Consider the following 25,415-nt stretch of genomic DNA (forward strand, 5'->3'; position numbering starts at 1 on the left):
GGCTTATGAGCACAGCTAGAATTTTAGTTCAACATTAACATTCCTTCTATGCATGACATGACAGTTTATAGTTCACAGCATCTCTGCATTACATTTATGGGTAAATATAAATGATTTTTTTTAATCCATTCATTTAAGATAAAAATCATCTTTCTAAACCTGTAAGCTTATTTCTCATCTACAATTGGATATGGGGGAGGGAGAAGAAGCCTTTTGGGTTGGGGCTTTCAATTCTACAATGCAGACAAGTATTTTCTACAGCTAGGAATAGATTTAAGCAGGGAATAGAGAAGTTTCTGGGGACATTCAGATCTCAAGGGGGTGTTTTGGTTATCCCACTCCTGCTCTGGTGTAAGTTTATTATAAAATAAACCTTTAAGATAAAAGGTTATTAATTTTTTTCTAGGTCACATTTGTAGGGCCACTGTTATTATTTTTAATCTTAAGTTTAATTTTACATTGGTGTGTTTTGGAAAATTTTCTCCTCTTCATTAATATTGTTATTCCTCACTTTCTAAGAAACAGCACTGGAGTTTGTGTTTCATAATTGTTTCTTTAAAAAATTTTACTCCAGGGACCTCAGACACTAAACTGTCTGCTTTTCTTACTTTCTTCTCAAGGCACATTGTCTAGCTTTCAGGCTTTATTACAGGTCTTAATTTTACTAAATATTAGTGGCAAATGGCTTTTTGACTGTAGCATCTGAAGCACACCTTCCATGACCCTTTCTAAACTTGTCATTACTGCAAGGCTGTTTGCAAGACCCTATAACTCAGATTGGAAACAGATAAATTTCAGTTATTTCTGAGCCCTGGCATTTGCTATTTCTCATCATCACAGCAGAGATCTACAGAACAACCCAACTGTGCAAGCTGGACAGGAGGTACTCTGCATTTCAATATGCCCTGAGTAGAATGATCTTAGAAACCATGTGCCCTGGGGAATATCCAGTATATCCCAGCCATAGATAGGTCTAAATGCAAGGTACTTGTTGTCTTGCAAGAAGAGTTAGATGCTGTATCTAATCCATGTGATTTGAGGACTCACAGCACCTCAAAAAAGCTAAAAGCAAAAGTCAAAATGTTCATGAACCTAACTCCTCGCTTGGTTCTCTTAAAATGTTATGAGAGATTTAAAATTCAACACTAATCATGTGGCCAAGTGAGCTCCTCAGAGATACACAGCATCACAGCTGTCTGTTTATAACCAAGGCAAGCAGAGATATCTCAGAGAAATAAAATTGTGACTGTCCAGCTGAAATAGTCTCTCCTCTGTAAATAGAAGTAGAGGCAGAATCTCTAGATTTTTTGTACTGTGACAGTCAATTACTTCAATAATTTGGGGCATCCAGACAGAATTCAGAAACTTCACTAAGCCACAGGTCTTTTCATCATGAACTCCCTACTTGCAATGGAATTTTTTGGGGCTTTACTCATGCCACTCCACAAAAGCTTGAAAGTTTGCATAATTCAACTTTTCAAGATGGGTGAAGTTAAGAGGCATGAACTAAAGGAAACAAAACAGTTTGAATGGAAAATTTATGCTTGTCTCTGGAAGAATATAGTCATATTTCTACACTTATATTGATGTGCAGCTAATAATGTTTTATTCTTAAGGGATCATTACTCACATTAGAAAATTAATAGGAAGTCTAGGCTGGAAGAGTGAGTTTGAAAATAAAACTGTATTGAGGGGTTAAGAAATCATTGATCATTGATTTCATGCTTGTATAACTGCAAAAACAGAAGCAATTTTATTGAACATGATTTTATGAGTGTGCATAGCAGAAATAAGCCTCCTGCTTAGTCTTAATGGTTTCTGACTCATTACAAGCAAATAATAATTACAGAGAGTGTTAAATGTTGGTTCAAAGCAGCAGAGATGAGGGCCTTTAATTGTGTCACTTTTTTGGCCTTTATCCTTAAAGTATCAGGTTCTTCCTAACTTATAGCCATGATGCTAAGCTTTTTGTGGATTCATGCCACTGGAAGTCATGAATAGAGCCAGCAGATGATTTGCTCTTAACTCATATTTGTAATTGCACAGAAAATAATGTTCTAAAACACATCACATTCATATTTTTTCTATACTACTTTTCTTTAAATATGGTGTTTAAATATCAAGGTACCTGCACAGAGACCTCTTGAGACATAGAATTTTCTATTCTTAAAAAATTTAAACCCCACAATCATAAATTGTACCTTGTAATTGTGCAGCTCTGATCCCATCTGTTCTGTGAAAGGGAGAGGAATCTGGCCTTCAATTGATTCTGTCTCCTTTTTTCCTATTTCCCCTTCTTTTTTTCCTCCTTCTTTGGTTTGGCTTGTGCCTACAGGAGTGCTTGTCAAGAGCTGTCATCTAGTGCTACCCCTGCTGACCCTGAAGTCTTAAAATATTATCAGCTAATGAGAGAAAGTGGCACAAGGAGAGGAGAGAAGTGTTAACTTGGGGATTTCTTTACAGCGTTTGAGGAGACAAGAGAGTGTGTATGGAGGACTATAAGAAAAGCCTGAGTATTGTGATGCCCTGGTGGTCCCTTCTTTGCTGCTTTGCTCCAGAGCAATGGCCAAAGTGAGTCAACTCCTGAAGGCATAGTCATAATACTCACAGGCATAACAGGGAAGCAATACTCATTAAAAATAGACATTCCTCAATTAAGGAATTAAGTGTTAAAAGTAATTGATAATAATAGCTTTAGATAAAAGGAAAAAGAGAAGAAATGTAGCAATGTAAGTTCATAATATGAATAGAGGTTGCCACTTATTCTATTATCAGCCAGACAAGTTAGTATCCAAACAGGAGGACCCAAGGGCAGAGCTATTCCAGAAACATTTTTTTTTCCTTAAGGAGATAATAAAAATGCACCTTGTCAACAACTGCCATTAAATAAGCAATCAGCTGGGATACATTGCAGAAGAGAGCTGCCCCATGCAACTATCAGTTCTTGAAAGATGCAGTAATTTGTGACTAGCAACAGGGACCAAAGGTTCAGAAGCACATCTGAGAATATTTTTAGCTTTCATGATAATAACTAAATGCTTTGGACAAGTGGAAAGTAAGATAGTGTGCCAAGTCAAGTCCTGAAAGTGAATCACAGGAGTCTTCATCTTCTGTACAGAAAAAAAAAAAAAAAAAAAAAAAAAAAAAAAAAAAAAAGAAAGAAAGAAAAATGAAGACAGGAAGGCAAGAAGTTAATATAACGAATTAATACTGCAAAGAAGCAGAAAAATATATTAAAAGGGCAGATGTGGTGGTAAAATCCTGATGAAAGAACAAGGTTAGATACTGCTCTATCTCAGTGCACAACAAGTAGAGGTAAATATTTGTATTATACAGTACTCATGTCTTCTGCATCACTTCTGTCTTGAAATAAGGCATCCTGACCTGCTAACCATAACTGTGATAAGAGATATTAAACACAAATTAAAACAATCATATTGTAATCTGTCAGAGGAACAAGCAGGAACTGAAGAATGAGACTGTGCAGGGAGGACATTAATGCAGCACAAAATGGCAAGAAAAGAAATTATTTGGAAAGATCAGAGAGGCACCAGATGCAGAGACACAGCAGCACAAAAATAGGTAGTGGCATGCCAAAAAGGCAGCAGGACGCTGGTGAATTAACCAGCTACAGAGAGTTCTGGCACTGTGGAAAAGGAAAAAAAACCAAACCAAACCAACAAAAACTAAATCCCAGACAAATTTAAATGACATAGACAAAAGAAAATTAGGAAAATATGAATTGCAAATCGTAATCAAGCAAAAGTACCTAGGCTTAAACTTCAGAAGTGCCACAGCCTTCAGTAAACTACCAATGAATACATGAACCTAATAACACTAGGAATGTGACAAGAAAATTTCTATTAATAGTTAGAAGAGCTAAATTAATGTATTTTTTAAAGCCAAATAATGACAGCATGCCTTCAACAGCATTGTGAGCCTGCTGAGTACTGCAGTCCCTGTCTCAGAGAGCAGCAAGTGTGTGGTGGCTCTTAGGGCACAGACTGGCAGCTCCTTCAGGTCACAGTCCTGTAGCTTCTAATTGCAGGAGCCTCCACTGGGTGATTCAGGGTCTTGGTTCTTAACTGTGTTTGTATAACTTCAGAAAGAAAAGGAAAGAAGATAATCAAAGAAAGCAAGAGACATTGCTGAGGTCAGAGTTCCCAGAAGCTGGGTAAGTAGTGCAGCAATTACTCAGATGCTTAGGTCCAAATTGTTTAAACAAAGCAGTGATTAAATGTTACTATGCAGAAAGCACTTAGAGAGATGGAAGATTGCACTTCAGCACTTCAGTGCAAAAAGACTGATTTTGACAAGTTATATTGTGTGAGAAATCCAACTGCCTTGCTACAAGCTGAACATTACTGTTTCTCAGAGGAAAAAATTTGTGAGAAAAGCTATTGGCAACTCCACTAAACAAAATCATATCTATATTACAAGTCAGTGAGTGTTCTGCTGGCTTTAGGAAATACTCATGGAGACACATGACAAAACCATTGCATATAAGGACTACAGTGGGCAAAATCTTTCCAAAGAAATCAGGAAATTAAATCTGAAATAAAATTGAAGGCGGAATTGTATTTAACTGCAATATTATATTCAGTACACTTGTTTGTCTCCTGCTGTAACATGATTCTAAAAAAGCCCAGGAAATATTAACACAACGTAGTGGACACGTGCCTAAAAATGTGAAAGAAATTCAGGGATAATAGCTTTTTCTCAGGTACATGCAAATGTTCTGAGGCATGTAGCAGATAGATGTGCAAGAGCTGTAGTTACCTCAGCCAACCTCTGTTAATTCCAACTAATATGATTTTTTAAAATGTAAATTGAACAATATCTTTATCTATCTTTCTCTATATAAATGCAATTCTCCATTCTGGTCATAGATGGTTTTTTCCCAATTTCTTTCCACAGGAGAATATCTGATGAAATCAACACAGTTTTCCCATAACTTCAGGGAAAATTTGCTGTCAAATGCATTCCTGTTGAAACAACTCTAACAGATTTGAGTCCAAAGAGTTGAGAATTGTTGCACAGAGCAGAAACAACTTCTTTAGTATAGTCTGCTATTTAGGTTTCTGAGAACCAGGAAAACTCCAATACAAAACCACAGTAGCCATTTTAAGACCTAGAAATGAAACACTTCAGGCACAGAGTGCCCGACTGCATAGTTTTGGTTTGCAAGTTTTAATTGTGCCAAATCTGTGCACATTCCTAGCAGTGATACTCCAACAGCATTGCAACAAACACTGGCAGCCCAATGGCCATATCCAACAATATCAAACCTCAGCAAGGAGGGTTATGTTAAAAAAAATTAGAGAAAGCACATGCTAAGCCATTCCCTGTTGAAATAGTGCTCCCAAGCATGGTCTTAACTTCTGTCCAATGTTGGATGTCAAAATTTTTATCTGCCTTGCAGTTACTACAGCAAAACAGAGTTTACTTTACTACAGCTGGGTGTAACCAAAGGAGATGCTGAAAAGTCGAAAGCAGTGTGTGCAATCCTGACAAAATTACAGGGGTTTTGGTGGGGTTTTTTTAGGATAAGCAATATATTTGGAATGAAATAGTGTATTAAACAAATAAAAGCTGCATAGTTATTCACATATCATGGCAGAGGACTCTTATATGTCTTATAAAAATTAGTATTTACAAGTCCTTAACAGAAGACACGTATGCATAGTAAGAAGTACACATTTGTCTGAGACTGAGATGCAGGATAGGTAATAATACAGCTCATCCCCAGCAACCAGCAGAGACCAGCATTTCAACACTCAGGTAAACTGTATAAGCCAAGAAGTCTTTAATCCTTCATGAATGACAGATTGAGAATTATGCCTGAGTAATTATGCCTTGGGCACAGAAGAAGAACCTTGAGAAAAAGAAAACTTAATTTACAAGCTAATCATGATTTAATTACTGTTACAAATAGAATGAGATAATGAGAGAGAGAAACGGACATTTACTGCAGGTTTGTTTTTTCAGTGATAAAACTTGTGAGCATATTTTAGGTTGCTACATACATCAGAAGGTTATTAAATGCATTATTATATTAGTCATGTTAAAATTGACTGCTTCAAGCTAGATGCATTTTGCTTCCCTTCTAGAAGATATTTCGAAGTAAACTTTAGGCAATGGTGTGACCTCTGTAATCTAACGTGAACAAAGTAATGGTAAAGAGTGATTCCAAGAGGCTGTGAGGTTTGTTTGGAGAATGTTTTCTGTTGTACAAAGTGTATCAAGTATTGCATTTCTGGATGAGGAAAACAGAGGGAATGAGAATTTCCTCCCATAAATACCTCACCTTCCACATCAGGTTCAGTAGGAGCATTGCAGGACTGAGACTACAGCAAGAGCTCTTCTTGTGACAGCGACATCAGTGTTGAATTCTCTTCCTGATACTCATAAACAGCACTTAGTAACTTACTGGAATGGAAAGAGTAAGTGTTTCTACAGACCACTTCAGGGACTCTGGTCCTACTTATCTGTAATAAATTCAGGGTCAGCAAAAGGCCTGTATGAATATATGATATGCATTCAGGCCCACATGTCTTCTCTAACATGCAAGCTCCGTTCACAGCATCACCCTGACACGCCTCTGTCCCTTGCACACAGTAATGTGGATATATCTGCACACATCTGCATGGACAAGTTACAAAGAAAATAAACTAGGGAAAGAGGTGATGCATTTTTTCACAGAATTCAAACAAATACCCTCTTTGCCTCTTGCTGTTCAGCAGCATTGGTAATAAAACAAGAGAGCTTGTTACTAGACAATAATTTATTTCTACAGGGCATTATGGACTGGCTGCTTCAGCCTCTTAGGGTCTGTCTTGCATTTCTAAGCAATTCCAAAGACAGGCTAGCCCTGGGGAAGTGTCCTAGCTCACAGCAACCCAGAATATCAGCACAGCTCTTCTGCACAGCCTGCTACAAAATACAGTGTGGTGCTCAGTGTAAGAGCATGCAGAAATAACATGTAGGCAAGTGGAAAAGGGAAGCAAGGACAAGCTATTTGTACTACTGGATAGAAGCCTCAGGTGCATTACCTGCCTAGTTCTTTTTTCTGTAAATGTGAAAGATTTACTTGGAAAGGTCTTGAATTGAAAAAGTCTAAAGAACAGGAATTGTATCTTTATTAATGGTCTTGTGTTGTGTCATTTCCACCTACTCTGAAAAGCACACTGCAGCCAAAAATAATCCCACTCATCATTGTTTTATGTCATGTTAATCCACAGGATAAAGAGACAAGAAATCAGGACAGATCTTGTTTTAATGAAGACTGAAGTACCAACTCTGATTCAAATCAAGGAGAATACTTAACTTTAACTCTGGGAGTAAGTAATATTACTTTGTTTATGTTCCCATAGATGGAAAATTCAGTAATGTGCTTTGTAGCAGTAGCAAAGAACTTTAAATATTGTTTCTGTATGTGCATGCATTTATAATTCTGTAATTGCTATGTAAAGTTCTGTAAATTTTTTCAACATAACATCAACCTATTTCCTTCTCAGGCCCATATAAAAAATATTGCCCCACAAATTTAAAAAAAAGGTAATACAGAAAAAGGGCTTTAAACTACATTTAGTGTGAAAGGAAGGAAGGACACAGTTAAAAGAAGAGAGTAGGAAAGAATATTTTCTTTGTGCAAACTATCTCTGCCAGATACTAGCTACTGCTGCAGTAATATTCTTGAACTAGATATACTAATGATTTTCCCTGTCTCAAGACTTGCTGAAATTCAGCGCTCATTTTGTTAAAGTTTTCAATTTTTTTAAGTGTCAGACTTTCATGTATCTTCTGGCAAGGATCAATAGTTAACATCCTCCTTTCCACGTTGAAGAACTAAAGCAAGTAGACTGTTCTTCACAGCTCAGGATGCAACATGGCACAGTAATAAAACCTGCCGTATTGACTCAAGTACAATAGGAAGAAAAATATGATTTGAAATTTTTTACTGAAAATTTGGAACAATTACCCTGGGTTTCTAAACGTGTGCATGGTACTTGCAGAAAAAGTGAGCAGCAGTGTGAAAAAACATGACGAAACAAAAGATGTTAAAGCCTGAGTCACATGAAAGTTACTTTCTTTGTGCTTTTCTTTTAGAAGAAAAAAATACAGATTATATCCCTCTATGTTCTTAAAAATAGAACAGAATGTTCTTTTGCGAAGCATATATGGTAGTATTTTTCTCTGTTGGATGTCTAGATTTAAACAGAGTATCAGACATGTTTCTCAAACTGCTTATTATATAGATTTGTCCTTTCAAAGTGGGAAGAAAGTCAAAATAACAGTATCAATCCTCAATCTCGGTGAAAATGACATTCCAGGAAACTGTGCTGCATAGTAGGTAGCCCATTTGCCTGGGAACGACTGAAGTGGGCTGATGACCTTCAGGAAAATGAGTTCTCCAAAATGAATCCCTTGGAGAATGTTTTACCACTGGCCTGAAGGCAGGATGAAGCAGCAAATGGACCTTGCACCCTGGGATGTGGTCAGGACCTTGGAGTTTGGTCCCTATGCCTCAGCTTAATTAGCCACATTTCTCTATTTTTGTTTCCTGCTGCACTTCATGCTTTGTCTTTAATCTTTATACAGGTTGTGCAGGGGTTGGGGAGTAAAGCAGGGGTTCCGTGGCAAGAGATGTCCTTTATGTGTTTCTCTCACTCTATTCATCCTTCTGGGGATGTGCTAGGCTCTTCAGAGCACATGAAGCATCACTGCTGATTAGCCATTAGATAATTACCCAACTGGACCTGAACTAATTCTGAATGGAGCCCATGGTGATCTTTGCCTGACATGACTGAGATCCAACCATGATAGAAAAGTGAGTTGATTGCAGTTAGTTTAAGTTAGTTTAAGTTAGTTTTTCTGCAGATGCCATTACCAAATGTGAGATGCATGATCAGCTGGATCAGACCCAGCTGAGGTGAAAAGGGCCAAGGCCCTCTGGAGAAGCATAACTAAAGAAACAACTCTATAGATTTCCCCAATGAACTGAACAAGATTTCTATGACCTAAGCTGAAGTCTCACAAATTCACTGGATTCTCACACATTCAGTCAGTCACCTATCTATGGATACCTGGGGTTTATGTGGTAATGGATAAGAACAACCCCTTATACCTGTTGATAATGGCCCCTAATTTCTAGGTTGAGAGAAGCACCTCCATTGTTAGCCATGAAACTGAGATCATTTGTTTTTCCAAGCCTGAACCAGAATAAGACTACTGGCAAGAAGCAACCAGCTCAGTTTTCTATTAAAAATACGTAGATTCTATTGCTACTTTTTTTTAGAGTTTAATAAGATAGATTTATTTCAAGTTCAGCATTGTAAAGGGTACCCAGATCAAAAATCCACTTTGTAGCTAGTGAGTTCATTAGCATCACTGATGCCAGAAGAATTTTCTTCTTAAATTCACTGTGAGCCTACTTCATTTTTTTTTTGTCTTGCATTTATTCAAAGCACAGTTCTTTTGAAGCAGGATCAGTAACAATCAATCAATTCTGTTTTTTAATGAATTTTTCCTTGTGGTCCTTACACATCCAGAAGACTGAGGACTCACTAGCAGTGCTTTACTTTTCTAAAACAAATAGCTTTAACAGATTTTATACAAGGAGGATTTTTTCATCTTCTCGTGCATCATCCACACTTCCAGGAAGGACTTAATTTAAGCTATACACTAAATCAGAGTTAGTGGTGTTGTGCTTCCTTCCCAGAAATGTTGACAGACTGGTACTTCCAAGAATACTCTTGCTACATGGCTACAACCCAGCTGTTTGGTAAAGACACAGGTCTAGACACAGACTCTGCTCTAATCAAGGGAAAACTCTCAGCACAGTGGAGCCTTGCTGAGCATCCAGCACTCAGGGAACACAAGTCTGCCAGACTTGGAGCTTCCAGTGCTCTAAGAGCTCCTGCTCCATCCTCTAGCCCTGCCTACAGCCAGACAGAAATCCCTAGCCTCACTCCCTAAACTCAAACTTCTACTTCCTCTAGGGCTTGGGATGTCTGGGAAGGAAGGGAAAAGCTATTTATCTGTCCCTGTTGCATCTACAGCCAAGCCAACAATGGATTTGGTATAAGCCAACACATTCGGGGATTGGGAGAAGGCTGTGTGGCTCTGGGGTCGATCTCCTTTGTGTGAGAGCCAGTGGTAGTGGAAGAGATGAGAATATAAGCTGCTCATGGCATATATGGTTTCACTTGACAGACATTTCAGGTATTTCTGTCATACATATTTGCCAATTGTGTCTCCAATGGTTTTTACATCTCATGAGGAAAAAAGGGCAATCCATGGAAAAACCTACCATATCTGGACATCAGTGTATAAGGAGAGATTTCACTCTGAAGCTTTCTATAATGGAAAACGGTATAGGTTATTATTGCTCATCACTAAACATGCCTGTACTGCCTTAAAATATACAGTGGTGTATTCTATTAGGTTACCATACATCAAAATATCTGATTTGACAAAAGATTTTTACAGTCACCTGCATGCAGCTGCTCAGGCTGCAGAAAGTGCTGCAGCAAGTCCCATGGCACTTCATTATGTTTTGCCTAAAAATATCCCTTCTACATCACCACAGAAGGAAAGCAAATATTCAGGAACATGCTATATAAATGTGTACATGACGTCAAAATTCACTTACAGCCATATTTGCCTGCTCGTGGAAAGGAATGAAAATTAGTTTCTTTAAATGGTGGATGAAATATTCATCAAAATAACATCAGTAATTTTCACACTTCAGTTATTAATACTAATGGAGAAAGTAATTCTGGAGTGACTCCCATGCAAGATAATCAGCTTGAACCAGGGTGAACCAATTTGGAACAAACAAGATATTCCTCCACTCCTCTGATTGTGAATTTATCTGCTCCTTCCCTAGATGAAATAAATTAACAACCAAAGTGTGTGCAGCCTATGTAGGTCACAGAGTTGATGTACTATGTACTGCAGCCTCCTGCAAGGATTCATTTTTTACTACTGAGCAGCTGTGACAATCCCTCTGCACTGGAGTCATGTCTCCAGAATGCAACGTTAAAAGTGCTGCTGGCTTCTTCTTTCCAACAAGAGCCAAAATCAGATGAACAGGTGTCTGTCACACCCCTGAGATGTGGCTCTGTGTTCCAAGATGCTGTTTCAGAGTCCAGCTGCAGCATTTGCCTCAGATATGCTGGGGTGCTACAAAACGTGCTGTCATTCTCATTTCTGCAGCAGTGTGGGTGTAAATAATGTGCCCACATTAGTGGAGCTCACGGGATCTCCATGGAAACATCTAATCGTTGACATTTAAGCTCCCTGTGCTGATAAAAGAAGCAGCTGACTCCTGACCTATTAGTAATGGTTTATCAAGGTAGGAAGCAGGATTTTTAATTTGACCTGGCTAGAAATGATACAGTGACAGCAAATGCAACAGAATCCTTTCTCTTTTCCGTCTTCCCTCTCCTAGGCATAACTTGCTGTTCTACAACTGGATTTTTCTTGACCTTTTCTTGTTTGTATCCCATCGAGACAATGTGGGATAGCATTGATTAAGGAAATGCCAGCCTCCCAACCCACCTGCTAAAGAAGCATAGGTAACTTGTTTCAGACTGTAAAAAAAATTAAATTCAGGAAATCTTCCATATCATGCAAGGGAAAACAGAAGACCCCTCTAGAAAGCTACATTAAAGTGACATTGCATTTCCCACAGCATCTCCCCCTGATCAATCCAAATATCAACCCAACTTCTAACAGTCCCATGCAAGACAGGAATTGGCTTTCTCTAGGCATTGCTGAATGTTTGCTGCATGCTAGGTTTGAAGTATTGTTGCTTCATCCCACGCACAATACATTTGTGCCAGAAACCATGATGTGCCAACAGTTAGATCAGACTAAACTTTTCATCAGTCAGCAGCTCGACCAAATCCCTCACTCCCAGACCCCAGAGCATTCTGAGCACCCAAAGCACAGTTCCTTGTCAGCAGCAGCTCCCTGTCAAGACTTCTCACTCAGAGAAGCCCAAGCCCACCATCAACCAGAGATAATCTCTCTGCTTTTAAAGTGACAGCCAATCCTTAAAGAAAAAAATTTATTGTGCTGGTTCTGGCTTCATTTTGAACGAACAAGCGTCCAAAGTAATGCCTTATCAGTCTGAGACCCAGTCCGACGTCCAACCAGTTTCCACTGAGATAGTGGAATTGTGATGGAAAACGCCTGTGATCAACTGTCCTCCATCCAATTGTTAATTAGCCACAGTTGCGATCATGGTTTTGTGACTGGGTTTTTTTGCTGGCTCTGGCTTTGAGTTGTGCTTCATTGGAAAACATGGTTTGGGTTAAAGGAAAGCTCTTGAGATCTGGCTTGTCTCTTGGGGAAAACTCTCTTAATTCTTTTACTAGTTTTACTCCAGATTTCCAGAATAAACTAGAGGATTTATTCTCGCTGTGGTAACCACGTATACCTCCTGATACACCTGGCATGAATGACTAGCTGCAGAGAAGAGAGTCTTACATCACTGCATCATATAAATCAAAGGCTGATAACTGCTTGACCCATGCTCTGTTTTCCTCATAAAACAAGCCATTGCTTTTAGGTTACAAAGTACACTTTCATTTACCACCTTTGTTATTTTTATGGCACTTATTTATTTGTGTGGTGAGATAGACATTTGTCTGTTTTCTAACTTTCTTATCAGTAACTTAGGCTTAGAGTCTGACCCCAGCATGGTGTCAGTTTAAGTCCCTACAAGAACCACAGACTGGATCAGATGATAGGATCCTCTCCTGCATCTGCAGTAGACCCATCTCCTAATCTTGGAGCAAGATGTTTTGCCATCTTTTGTTTCTGTTGCAGGATAGATGTAATGTAAAAATAATTGGGATTTTTGTGTGGAAAATATTATTCATAAGAGGGATTAATATTATCAGAATCTAATAGCTCTACTTCCTACCTCTAGACAGCAATAGTGAAAGCAGATGTTGCACTAACTTGCACTGATAGTGCAGTGGATAGAAGGAACGTCTGATGGAAAATAGAAGAATTTTCTTCCTCTTCTAGTAAACATCCATTAAAACATATTAACGCATACCAGCTATGCTTGGTGTCTTTTTAGTTCATGCTTTTGGAATTCATAGCCCAAGCAAGCATTTATCATAAAACTTTACTCATTTACATAACACTGGGGGTTTTAAATGCTTAGAATAGGCTGTTTTACCTATATCAGAGGTGTATAAACACCATCAAAGAAGTGTCCCTGCTGGCTGTCAAAAGATGAATACATCATGCTGATAGCAGAATTTGACTACTTAGAGTAGGCTACACACACATTTCAGTGTTGAAGGTCCTGAATTCAAATGCAGCTTGAAATGTAATGTCACTCACATGCCACTTCCCTCAGATTTTACACCTCATGGAGCTAAAGGACTTGCTTTCTGATCCTATTGCAAGAGGTTTCATTCAGAAGCAGTAGGTTTTTATTTGAAAGCTACATGTTTGTTCTGAGTTTGTGCTCTCTCATATTACAGAGATTGATTTTCAATTTTTATTTCATTAAGAGTGTGCCCTTGGATGGTTGGAGTTTTTTAATTGATTTATGCTTAATTGCTATACCTTAGATATTCCTTAAGTGTTTGGAGACATAATTGAGGACATTGAAACAATGTTCCTTGGCTAAACCAGTGTAAGAAATGAATTTGTTATTTAGTATTTGTGTACTCTCTTTATCACCAGCAATCGCCATTATGTGGGAGGGATGTTGGGATAGAATGAAAAAGCTGGATAAACCAACATTTTGGAACTTCAAATGCACAATTCTGCATTAGGAATGGAGAGTCAGTTCTGCTCCTGCTTCCAGCTGTTATTAATCCTGACATTTCAGAGATTTTTTGGCACACAGTGTTTTAACCTCCTGAAGTCTAAATACATTTAACATTCTCCTCTCCCCTATAATGGCTGTAGTGTGTGATTTTGTTTTATCTCAGTAATCATATCCTTCTCTCTCTGAGAACAAACCCAGCCCAGCACCCTGGATACAGGCGTAGGAAGAGCAGGCTTATCTGTTTGTACAGAATGTGCCATTGCTTGTTACCATAGAGCTAATGCTACTTAATATCATTTAAATTATAATTTATATTGCAAAATATAACTTATAGTGTTGTGACCTGATAAGACTAACTGCCATTGATTATTATTAATATGACCAACTGATGTTTAAAAACAGATTCTGGAGAGAAAAAAATAAAAAAAGGAAACATTATCGTAATAGCATACATCAGTTGCTAGTCTTGACAGTAAGTACCTAAGCTTGTGAGGATTTTAAAAACATTCATTATGTCCCAGACTGTGTTTTTTCCTGCCTACATCCTTCCACATGGAGGCCCAGCTGCCAAATTATTTTTGTATGTTAGGTAAGCAAACTGAATCCTAAATTTCTTTCCATGTTCTATTTCATTATGGGACTACACAAAATTTGGCATAAGGATACACATCAGAGGAATGTTTCTAAAGGACATACCCACTTTGGAGGGATATGAGGAAAGCCTTGAAATGCTGCTCTCACAGCTATAGAACATAAACTCTTGAGCTCAGACCAGCAAACATCACACCTCTGTTAATTGCAGTGGGACAATGACTGTGAATAGGATTTACATTACTTGGGAAAAGCTCCACATAACAGCAACGACAGCCAGTGTGGCATTTTGCTTCCTGTTGGCAGACTGTTGTTATATCACTATGGAACAATAATTTTGTTTGTGACAGGAGTTGCCCAAAGGGACAGCGAGGAATATCTGGATAACAAAATGAAGAAGAAAGAAAGAAAAAATTCCAAGTCACTCTATATTTGATGCCATTACTGTCATAAACTGAGATGACATCTTTCCAAGAAAATAAATAGAGGTTTGACGTGTCCTAGAAAATCACGAGGTGCAAAAGTGACAATAGTTCTGAAGAGCAATCACAATTTCTAGAAGTGAAAATGTCTGTATAGCACTCAGGAATTCACCCATATCAGGCCCTTTAAAATGTGTTTAACAAATTAGATAGTATGGCATAACTATAGCAAGATAACGCTCACACACAACAGGTAAAATCCAAAGGGGCGAACACAATGGGAATAGGGCACATGGCAACAGGGAGGAAAACACATAGGCATCAGTAGAAAAAGTGAAATAAAGGTTTGTTTTTTAAATCCCACATTTTCATATGTGTGGATGCCACAATACGAAGCAATTCCTTGAAGAAAATTTTCAATCTTCCCAAGATAGCTGTCTATACCCTTGCTTTCATGAGTGTGGCAGGACTTCCTCTGCTCTTCAGGAAGGAGGAGCTGCTCTTTCTCCTACTCCACTTTCTTGACACCTATTAAAGATCATCTGAGGGGTAGAAGTTGGAGGTTTAAGATTAATTTCCCTTTTGGGTAAATGAGATTTGAATTCCTTTTAGGCCCATGGGATGACTTCAACAGTGGCTGGACATTAAAATAGAAAATCAATCACTAAATATATTAAAATAGTTGAGTTTAAAAGGGGAGGGGCTCACGAGGTTTTGACTCTTTGACGGAATTTCACCCTTTGCCCCATGGCCCTATAAAGCCCCCACTTCAGCATATAGGGTTTCCCTGCCATAAACCTGGTGTAACACAGGAGTGCATTAGGCCTTTGGCATTTTGATATTTAGCAGGTGTACCTGCATAATAGGCAGTTTAACCAACACTACTGGTCTGATTTCATTTTTCTCAGCAGCAGTTGCTGGTCAGTCTATTTGTCCCGTATTTTGATTGACCCTCCAAAGACACTTGTCAGTTAACGTTCCATTGACTTCAATGGCATTAGCTGGGGTCAAGGAAAAGAGAGTGGGTGGGTCTCTGCAGGGTCAGACTTACTGAAACTGTAAAATCTGAATCTAAAGGGCATCATGTCAAACTCACATCTGGTGGCATTCCATAGGGAACAGCAAAGATATTTATAGAAGTAAGGTAGGGGGACCCTTGATTATGCTATTAGCAGATGGCATTTAGTTCAAAATTAGCGGGAGAGGAAAGTATCATTAATCAAAAGTGAACTTTATTAAGCTTTTTATTACTTAAGTTGGAGCTTTAGCAGTTATTACTGTAAAGACATTTCTATATCCAATATTTGTGAAAAAGTTTTTTTCAGATGTCTTGAAGTAGAAAAATCCATTTTTATTAAATTACTTCCTGGGGATTAAAGTAATGCTTCCAAAACCATGTGTACTCAAATATGTCTGTAATATTTTTCCATGAGTTTTTTATAAAGTAGAGAATTATGTTGAGCTTTTTAAAAATGAGAAACAAATGGCATCAATAACTTAAATATCTTAATTATGCTAGTGGTTTGAGAACTACACTAATAAGTTCAATATAATGCTATAGAAAACATCTGAAAGACAATGCTCATTCTATATGGTTATTGACACAATGTGTGTGGTGTAATGCAATAAACCTCTTAATACAATCCATTCTAGACAGCAGCTAGCCAGAAATTTTACCAATTTGCAACATAACTCTTGCTCTATGTAAGACTAAATGCAGCTAGAAAAAAAACTGAATTATTTTCTGGGTCATATTTAACAGTGGTGTAATTTATTTTTGTTGACAGAGTGCCCAGAATCTGCTATTAAAATCAAGTAACCATTTAACAGGTGTTATAAAAAGTTCACGTGAAGTAACTCCTGTTCAAAACACCTTCATCAACTGAGACCTTACAAGCTAAGGGGAGGGCTGAGATGACACAAGCACTTACAGGGACAAAGCCATGGCTGAAACAAAGAGGAATAAATTGATGAGTCTTATAAAGAACCTCTATGTCCTTTCTGTTTTATACACATTTTAAAATATTTTTGTTCATTTCCCTTAATAAAAGATCTAGCTTTTCTCACTTCCACAAAGCCATTTCCATTTGTGGTAGTACCTGACATTGATGTAATCCTCAGACAACATGGGTGTGAACAACGACTGCAAAGGCAGAGTCTGTGCAGCTCTTGACAAAAGCATCCTTCTTTTGAGGACAGAGGAGCTACAGGCAGCATCTGAGTCACTTTGCCTTTGCATGCCCAGGCTCTTCAACCTGTCAAGTAATTTGTTATATGTTCCTGGAGAAATATTGACTGTATTAAAAGTTAGCTCGCTACAGAATCTGGAATCAGAGGCTGAGAAGAACTTTGGATGAAATTCAGTACAATTAAGTACTGAATGAGTGTTTTGTGCTGGCTTTTGTCTTTGTCTTTCTGGGCCAGAAACTTGTCCAGGTTCTGTCTAGCATTTGTAACCTCTGTTACACTGTAGGCTTTTGAGCTTGAATGAGTTCAAGAAGCTTGATTATGAATTAATAGGGGTTTTTTTTTTCATATTTGCATCTCAGGCAAGGAGTGTTATAATCACTTGTACATCTGTGCTGTGATTTCCCTTATTAGATCCTGTTTACATTTTTTGCGCATTTCAAGTTCCCAATGCAAATTCCTCTGCATGGCAGCTGTTAGCTGTGAAAGCTGTTTGCTGTGTGTCCTGAATCTTCCTGTCTAGTCCTACTAATTGTTTGAAGTACCAGCAAAAAATATTGCATGGTAGTTCTGCTTTTTAAGATTATGATGATCTGAAAGCTCTGAGTTCCCACTGTCTACACAGTCACTATATATTTGCTATTTCATGCTACGTATTTATTTAAGTGCAAATGCAGTATTGTCACAATGACTTTCCTTTGTTTTCTTGGGGACAAATAGTCCAAAGTTAAGCATAATGGTCATGTATTTACCTGTGCTAAGTAAATCCATGTAAATGAAATTTATCTTTGAGGACAGAATTTGCAGAGAGGAGCATGTGGAGCTGTTGAGGAGAGTGTGTTTAAATTACAGGACAGACTGGTGGATCACTGTTGAACAGTCCAAGAATATGCCTAGTCATCCCAAATCAATGACTGATCCCAGAAATGAAATGTGCACTGTACCTGTTCAGGGATGCCCCTGTCTAGCATAGCAGCCAAAGGAAAAGCCACACCAACATCAGGCATGTTCTGATACTCAGTGTTGCAACTGTTAGATTAATTTATTATTAAAATCTATAATTTTAGCTATAACACTATTTTTTTTCCTAAATAATAAAGGATATATTTTCTTAAACATTTTGAACATGTTGATTTATTTTCTTGTGTCTAGATTGCACGGGAAGGCTGGATATATGCAGTAGTACTGAGACATAAATTCCTCTACAAACATAATGATTTACCAGGCTCTTCATCCATAGAGCAATTTAAAATTATGTCCGGTACAATTTACAGCCTGTGAAAAAGAGGTAGCACCAGAAAAATGAATTATTCTTGTGATCTTGCTTTGCTAGTTTTGAATCAGAACAAATTCAGAATCAAAGAATATTTTTGGTTCTTGGAATAAGATCAATGTAAAAAGCATATCCAGTTTTACATCAAATTAACTGATCTGGCAAAAAATATCCTTATCCATTTGGTAAGTGGGATTGTAAGAAAAAATGCATACGTTGCTCCTGTTGGACATAAGTTTGTGAGCCATTTATTGCTTTCATAATTTTCAGTTTCTTTCAAATTCTGAGACCTTTTCTGAGGCTCCTAACCATCATTATGTCTGCATTAATAGTTCAAAGATCTAATGGTAAAGTTCATGAGACATGGCAGATCGTAATAAGAGACACAAACAGAGCCAGTAGGAGGCACCACAGCTCCACTTTTCTTTGTGTCCAAAATAATCCATGACTAGAACTCGGATTATTGGCCAACTGTTTTATCAGTGTGCTTTATATTGATATAACCATACTTGGGGCTTGCAGTCTTAAAATAATTTGAAGTCCACATGGTTTGAATATTTTTCTGGGTTTTGCAATTGCTTTGCAAGTGATTCTGGGAAACCACAGGGGAGGCAGAGAGAAAGTCTAAAGTTCAACTTCTAATTTTCTTCTGGTTTTCCTCCTGACAGTCACACAGACAAAGAAAATAAATGTATTTGACAAGGTTAGGGTAGTTGCCCACTTTAAATAACACCTGATTCAGGACCTAGCTATGCATTTATTTAAGCAGCAATTTGAAGAAAGTTTTTTCATAATCTGACTTTGAGACTTAGACTAATATTGCTGCTAGAATACCAGTTATTCCATAGCCAGAGTCATCTAGATATTTCTGTGTTTCAAATCCTTACTCCCTTTTAAAATCTAAACAGCATGATTGAGATATGTTTACATTTTAACTCCCCAGAGGTGATGTTACAACAATTGTTGTCACAGTGCTGTACACGGCAATGTTATAAATTCAGAGTTATAGCAAAGTGTCTTTCCCAGGAGAATGCTCAAATCCAACTGAAGCCTGACAAACTCCCACTGATTTCATCCTCATAATAGTATTTCTCATGAGGAGTCATGCAATTCAAATGTAGCTGCAGTGAGATTTGATCACTGGCAATTGGTAATTATTTATTTGATAGAATCCTCATCATGTATATGCTTGCGATTATTTCATCCATAGTAATTTCCAGAATAACTCAGCATTTAACACATTGACCATCTTGAAAATATCGGTTGTCATGCTTTCTGGAAAACCTGGTCTCAGGCTGAAGCCTTATCACAAGTCTATCCTTGATTACCCCATTGCAGATCTCTCTGGAACTGGACACTTAGGGGCTTCTTCTACAGGTCTAAACTGCACTAAAATGTAGCAGCTCTTGAAGTAGTTTAGGAAGTTGAATGAATCCAGCTACCATATCATATATTTCCACATGAGTTGATTTTCTATTTTCTCAACTAGTTTGTTTGATATCTGTTATATGACATTTTTTTAAACTGGCTCAATTTCTCTGCAGGCTCTGTAGATGTACATTTAAACACCAACTCACTCAAAGCACCGACCACATTCAGAAGAAAAGCAATAATTTGGGTTCTGCTCTGTAGGCAGGTACAGAGGAGAGATGGGTTGCCATGAGGTGTGTAAACCATGGTCATTCTGGAAAGGTACTACAACATGCTGCATCAGCTGCATCAGCTGCAGTTCTGTGGACACCAAAAGCTTTGCCTCCACGGATGGTTATTGTCATCATCAGCAATAACAGTGGAAGAATGAACAATTCAAGCTAAACCATCACCTCCTAAGAGAGTTTCTGCCTACTGTCTGTCACTTTCCCTTCCCATACTATACAGATGGCCGAGATCTTCCTAGTGTTGTTACAAGGGACACATACTCTGTATATTCCTTTCATATTCTGAAAAATGCAGACCATATATGAATCTAACTTTTTTCATGCAGTAGGAGGGGTTCTATCTTATCATATCTTCTTACCTTTTAGTCCCTCCTTTTTTGGTTAGATTTCTTTCCATATGTTTGTATAAAAATATTTTTAAAGGGAATTTTGTTGTTTATTCAAAGGACACCAAGACTTCCTATCTGTTTCTCTTCAGATAGGGCTGAAGAGAATAGCCAGGACCCATCTGCCACAATCTCTTCAGATTTGCAAACCCCAAGACTGCTGTGCAACACATAAGAGAGCAGAAATTGTACGTTTGACTAATCTAGATATTGCTATTATGTTTCAGATTCTGGTAATATAGTTGCAGAAAAGTCATATACATAAATTATTTTTCCCACAGAACTGTTGGTTGAAAAGTATGTCGAGAGATCTCCTAGTCCAACCTCCCACTCCAACCAGTGAATATTCCCTATATCAGCAAGTCTTGGGCTTGTCTAGTCGAATCTTGGAAAGGGGGATTGAACTAGCTGATCTCCAGAGGTCCCTTCCAACCCCAACTGTGCTGTGATTCTGCATAATAAACAAAGAAATTATTTCTGTAAGTCATATGTCCTAGTTCCCTGGATATCTTGAAAACACAGTTTCACACTCTCCATTTCCACAGAAGTCTTTTTGAAATGGGAGAACAAAAACCAAATGCACTATTGCAGAGCTGGATTCCCCACAACAAAGTAGAGGGGTGTACTCTTTTTCTGCAGTCTGCAGACCATAATCCCCAGAATGAATCTTACTCATAGTTTCCTTTATTGCACTAAGAACACGTCCTTGGCTCATAGTCACCCAGGAGTCCACTCTACTGACCTTGCCACCAGGAATTTCAAGTCCTTTTCAGTAAGTCAATGACCAGCTCATCATGTCTCAGCCCATAACAATGAGTGAAATTCCCATCCTGATTACAGGTCTTGGTAAACTCCACCAGCTGTCTGTTGGCCGATTTCTTCGATTTTACAGGGTCTCTCTAGGTTGGAACTCTGCAATTCTTTGTGTTGGCCACTTCCCCTAATCTGTGAATTCGCTGAGATCGGTTTGTGTATCACCACTCAGGCTGTTTCTGAGGACAGTGAGCAATGTGAATCCCAGTGTTGATGCACAGACTACAAGACTACTCTGCTTGTCACCATCTGCCAGCCAGACATTAAGCCATGATGACTACCTTCCATGCCAGCCAGTCCAGACAGGTTCCTAGAAGCCCATTTGCCCTGCTCACACCTCCTGAGCTTGCAAGTGGGAATACTGTGAGAAACAGTGTCAAAAGCCTCACTGAATTCAATGCTCATTAAAATCAAGGCTCTCTCCTTATCCACATTGCCAATTATTTTTCTAAAGAAGGGCCATGGCCATGGGGTTGGTTAAGCAAGAGTTGCCCTTGATAAATCTGTGTTGACTGTTCCTAATTACTTTCTTGTCCTTCACAAGCCTGGAAATGGATTTCAATAGAATGTGTTCCACAATTTTCCCAGGGACTGAATGGAAGATGACTGGCCTATAGATCCCTGGGTCTTCCACCTTGCCATTTTTGGAAACAGGCATTGAGTCAGCTTTTTCCACTTTAGAGACTTCCCCTGTTTGCCAGCTCTTTTCAGAGATGGTGATAATAATATGGCCATCACATCCACAATCTCTGCCAGCATCCCTTTGTAAATTCCATTATCTTCATAGATCATGAGTTCAGCTTCTCTAAGGAGTCCCTAACATATTGTTCCACCACTACTTTTTGCACTCCCCCTTCTAAAATCCAGCTGACAAATTCGGAGGTCTAGAAAAAGGTTTTGTTTAGCAGTCTAAGTAAGCACTGAGTACTTCAATATTTTCTACATTGCTCATTATTGTCCCCTCTAGACATCAGTGCATCCCTACTTTTTCTTGAGTTTTGTTTTACAAACAGCATGACTGTAAAGTCCCTAATTATAATGCTAAATGTGTCTTACACGTCTGAACTCTAGACAGGCTCTGGCCTTCCTGATTTTGTCCCTAAGCACCTAGGCAATATTTTACCAATTTTTCTAATCCACATACCTTCTTCTACCTCTTGTATATTTCCTTTTCTTGTTTTGGTTCAATAAGATTCTGCCTTCTAAGCCAAGCATAACTTCTGCCAAAATTCCCAGCCTTCCTTCACAAGAAGAGTTAACTCGTGAAATTTCAGTAAATTCTTGAAAAATCAGCCAGTAATTCTTACTAGACAATAAATATACACAATTTTAGATGGAGATTACATGTATCATGACTTGCCTTCATTTCCCTCAAATATTAAAAAAGCTTTTATGAGTGGTAGAAACAATATTCTGTTTAATTACCCAATTAAACAGCTTTTCTCCTTAAAATAACAGCTGCACTATACTTCAAATAGGCATATGTTATAGTACCAGAAGGAGGTACTCTAGTTATATATATAGGAAGAGGAAGAGGGAAGGGGTACAGCATATGTATATTCACCGACTATAGAAAATTCTTCCTATCCTTATCAGATTTGGACAGAGGAGAGTTGTGCATTTAGCCCTTGCCTTCTCTATTTCAGGGGCTACATCACCCCAAAAGTTAGTCTGTTATTCAGCTGCCCCTTGAGTCTTGAACCTGAACCCCAAGAAAACCTCCCACGCCCTTGAAGGAAGAACCACGCCTTTTCTTCTGTCCATGAGAAGCCTCCCATTCTTGTACCTGCACAAAGCCTCTCTCCCTTTCTCCCCACAGCTGGTGCAGGGTTGCAGCCCAGGCTGTCTGCCTGTGTAACACTTGGCATGCTGCAACTGATTGCAGCTTCCCTGTCCCAGAGAGAAACCCACCTCAGCAGATCTTGTAGGGCCAACTTGTTCCACCTGCCACCCGTCTCCCTTTTCTCACTGCAATATTCCAAACCCAACAAACACCTCCATAGCTGTGCAACTGCACCTTAACCTTAGCTAAGGAGTAATGGCCATTGCTTCAGTAATAAGAGTAAAATTTTCATGCTGCCTTGATTTAGAACTGCAAAATGAATTCCAAAGTAGTTGATATGGCTATTGTTTTCATCCTCTACACGGTGCTTTTGCAGACGTTGAAAGCCAACATAACTAGCAGAAGATATAAGATAAATGGGTATTTGTAAGAGGCAAGGAGTACACTTTCCTGGCAAAATAATAAAGCAATCGTTTTGTGGTGATGGGATAACAGCAGGATAATTAAACACGCACTTTACGTGCCTGATCTCATCAGCTATTGAGAGAGGGAGAACAGTTAGCTGATCCTTATTGTCACCTGAAACATGATGGTGTAAGCAGCATAGGCAGCAAGAGAGAATGCATGATGCAGCTGAGAACCATGGAAGGTGAAATCAGTTTGATTTAGAGAAGGAATTATTTGTGCTGCCTAAGAGATGTCTCTGATCTTCCATTTTGAATCACAAGAAACCATCCTGTTAGCAAAAACTAGAGGACCAACTGTCATTTTGGCAAAGGCTAAGAGAGTAGATGGTGCCAATGTTTACTATTATCTAAGGTGGGATAACATCTTCGTACTTAGGGAATGTAGTACAGTATTTGAAGGCAAAGAGGTGTTAGCTGGTGTCAGCATGAAACTGGAAACATATCACAGAGAAAAATGTGATCTTTATCTACTATGGTTAACAGGTTAACAGTGTGAGGTGAATTTGCATTTATATTAGCAGCACTTTTCCAAATATAGATCATAAGAAACTAGTAAGAAAAGTCATGAGGGAGGTATGAAGACTGGTCAGGGAAAATGGATTAATAAAAGGTAGTAAGTGGGCCCCTGAAGGATCATAATAAATGATAAAGGATTGTCCTGGCAGAATATGACAGATGAGGTTGCCTGGAGCTATTTTCTATTTAACATTTATATTAGTGATTTAGAAATTGATTTGATATGTAGTGCATCAAAATTTATAGATTACAAAAACAGGAGGATTTTTAAAGTCGATGCTTGGAGAACATGAAGGATTTACAAAATAATTTAATGAGGATGCAAAACCAAGCTGGTATGTGGAATTTAGTGTTGCCACATGGAAGAGGTATGCTCAGGGAGACTGAAATATGCCTCTGGTATGGTGAATTCTGTTCTTGATAAACAGCACCTTTCAAGGTATGGGAGGGTTCCTAAGACTTTTGTGACTTATTTTAGTCTTGCTGAAGTTCTCTAAATGGTGGTAAATATTCCTTTTAACACCCCCCTGCAGTGCTTATTTGGGTGATTATTTTCATTTTCATCTCAGTCTTATGTTGTTGCTGGATGTCGTACAAGAAATATCATTTTTATATGAATCATGCTTTTTAAGCACTCACACCTACTATGCCCAAACACATATCTAGAAAATATCATAAAAGACTTTTCTATTTTAAATGCTTTGGGTTTAGAGAGTGAGAATATAGAGAGGAATTATGACAGATGCTGTAGAAGAAAACTGTCAAGCTTTCTCTCACTCCAATGAGGAAACGAGATCCTCTTTTTGACTAGTTGATTTGGTAGGATATATATTAACTCTATTTTTATGATGAAGTGTTGCTTTAGGGGGAGGCTAGGCATAGCAGCTTAGTTCTCCACAAAACTGCAGGGCTTTCTTGCTTTAGAAGAATTACATGGCCCAGTACAAAATACCTAGTAACAGAGCTGAATATACAGATTTTACCAACATTAAAATTTAACTAAAGGCACTTGAGAAAAGTTAACTTCTTATGATACATTGTGTCCAAACTGTAGGATTCTCAGAACATCTGGGCATTGTGACTGCAACTCCTAAGAAAACAAGCCCTGTTACAAAGCTTATTAGTTATCACATCCTGGCCACGATAAAACCTTTGCATGAACTGACAAAGATAAACATTGAAATAAGACTGGGTCAAATTACATAGTAAGACAGTAAGAAATGCTGTACAGCACTAGACAAGGACCAGGCTAAGAATCCTAATTTAACTGGCAATGGCCCACAAGGGCATTTGAGAGCAAAGCAGATCTGAATTGCTTCAGATTCCATGGCAAATACTTCAGTTCAAATGTGTCCTCAGTCATAATTGATGTTTTTTAACAGGTGCCTCTTCAGAGCTTATTGTATTCCTTCTGGATGAATAGACTAGAACAGAATATTTCAGTGGGACAGGACCTAAAATTATCACTATTCCAACTGCCTGAACAATTCAAGGCTGACCAGAAGTTAAAGGTGG

General features: G+C 38.3%; 2 long non-coding RNA genes across 2 annotated transcripts in view; one reads left to right on the top strand and one right to left on the bottom strand.

The window, feature by feature from the left end:
• LOC148224920 (uncharacterized) overlaps window positions 1–25,415 on the bottom strand; it is a 35,723-nt gene that overhangs the window by 6,860 nt on the left and 3,448 nt on the right. The window lies entirely within an intron of this gene.
• Window positions 70–25,415, top strand: LOC148224921 (uncharacterized). Its single transcript, XR_015801994.1, has 3 exons — window positions 70–100; window positions 4,106–4,174; window positions 25,283–25,415. It is a non-coding gene; the product is annotated as an uncharacterized LOC148224921 (long non-coding RNA).

Source organism: Sturnus vulgaris, chromosome 2 (assembly GCF_052056855.1).
Source record: "Sturnus vulgaris isolate bStuVul1 chromosome 2, bStuVul1.hap1, whole genome shotgun sequence".
In the NCBI taxonomy this organism is placed as follows: Eukaryota; Metazoa; Chordata; class Aves; order Passeriformes; family Sturnidae; genus Sturnus; species Sturnus vulgaris.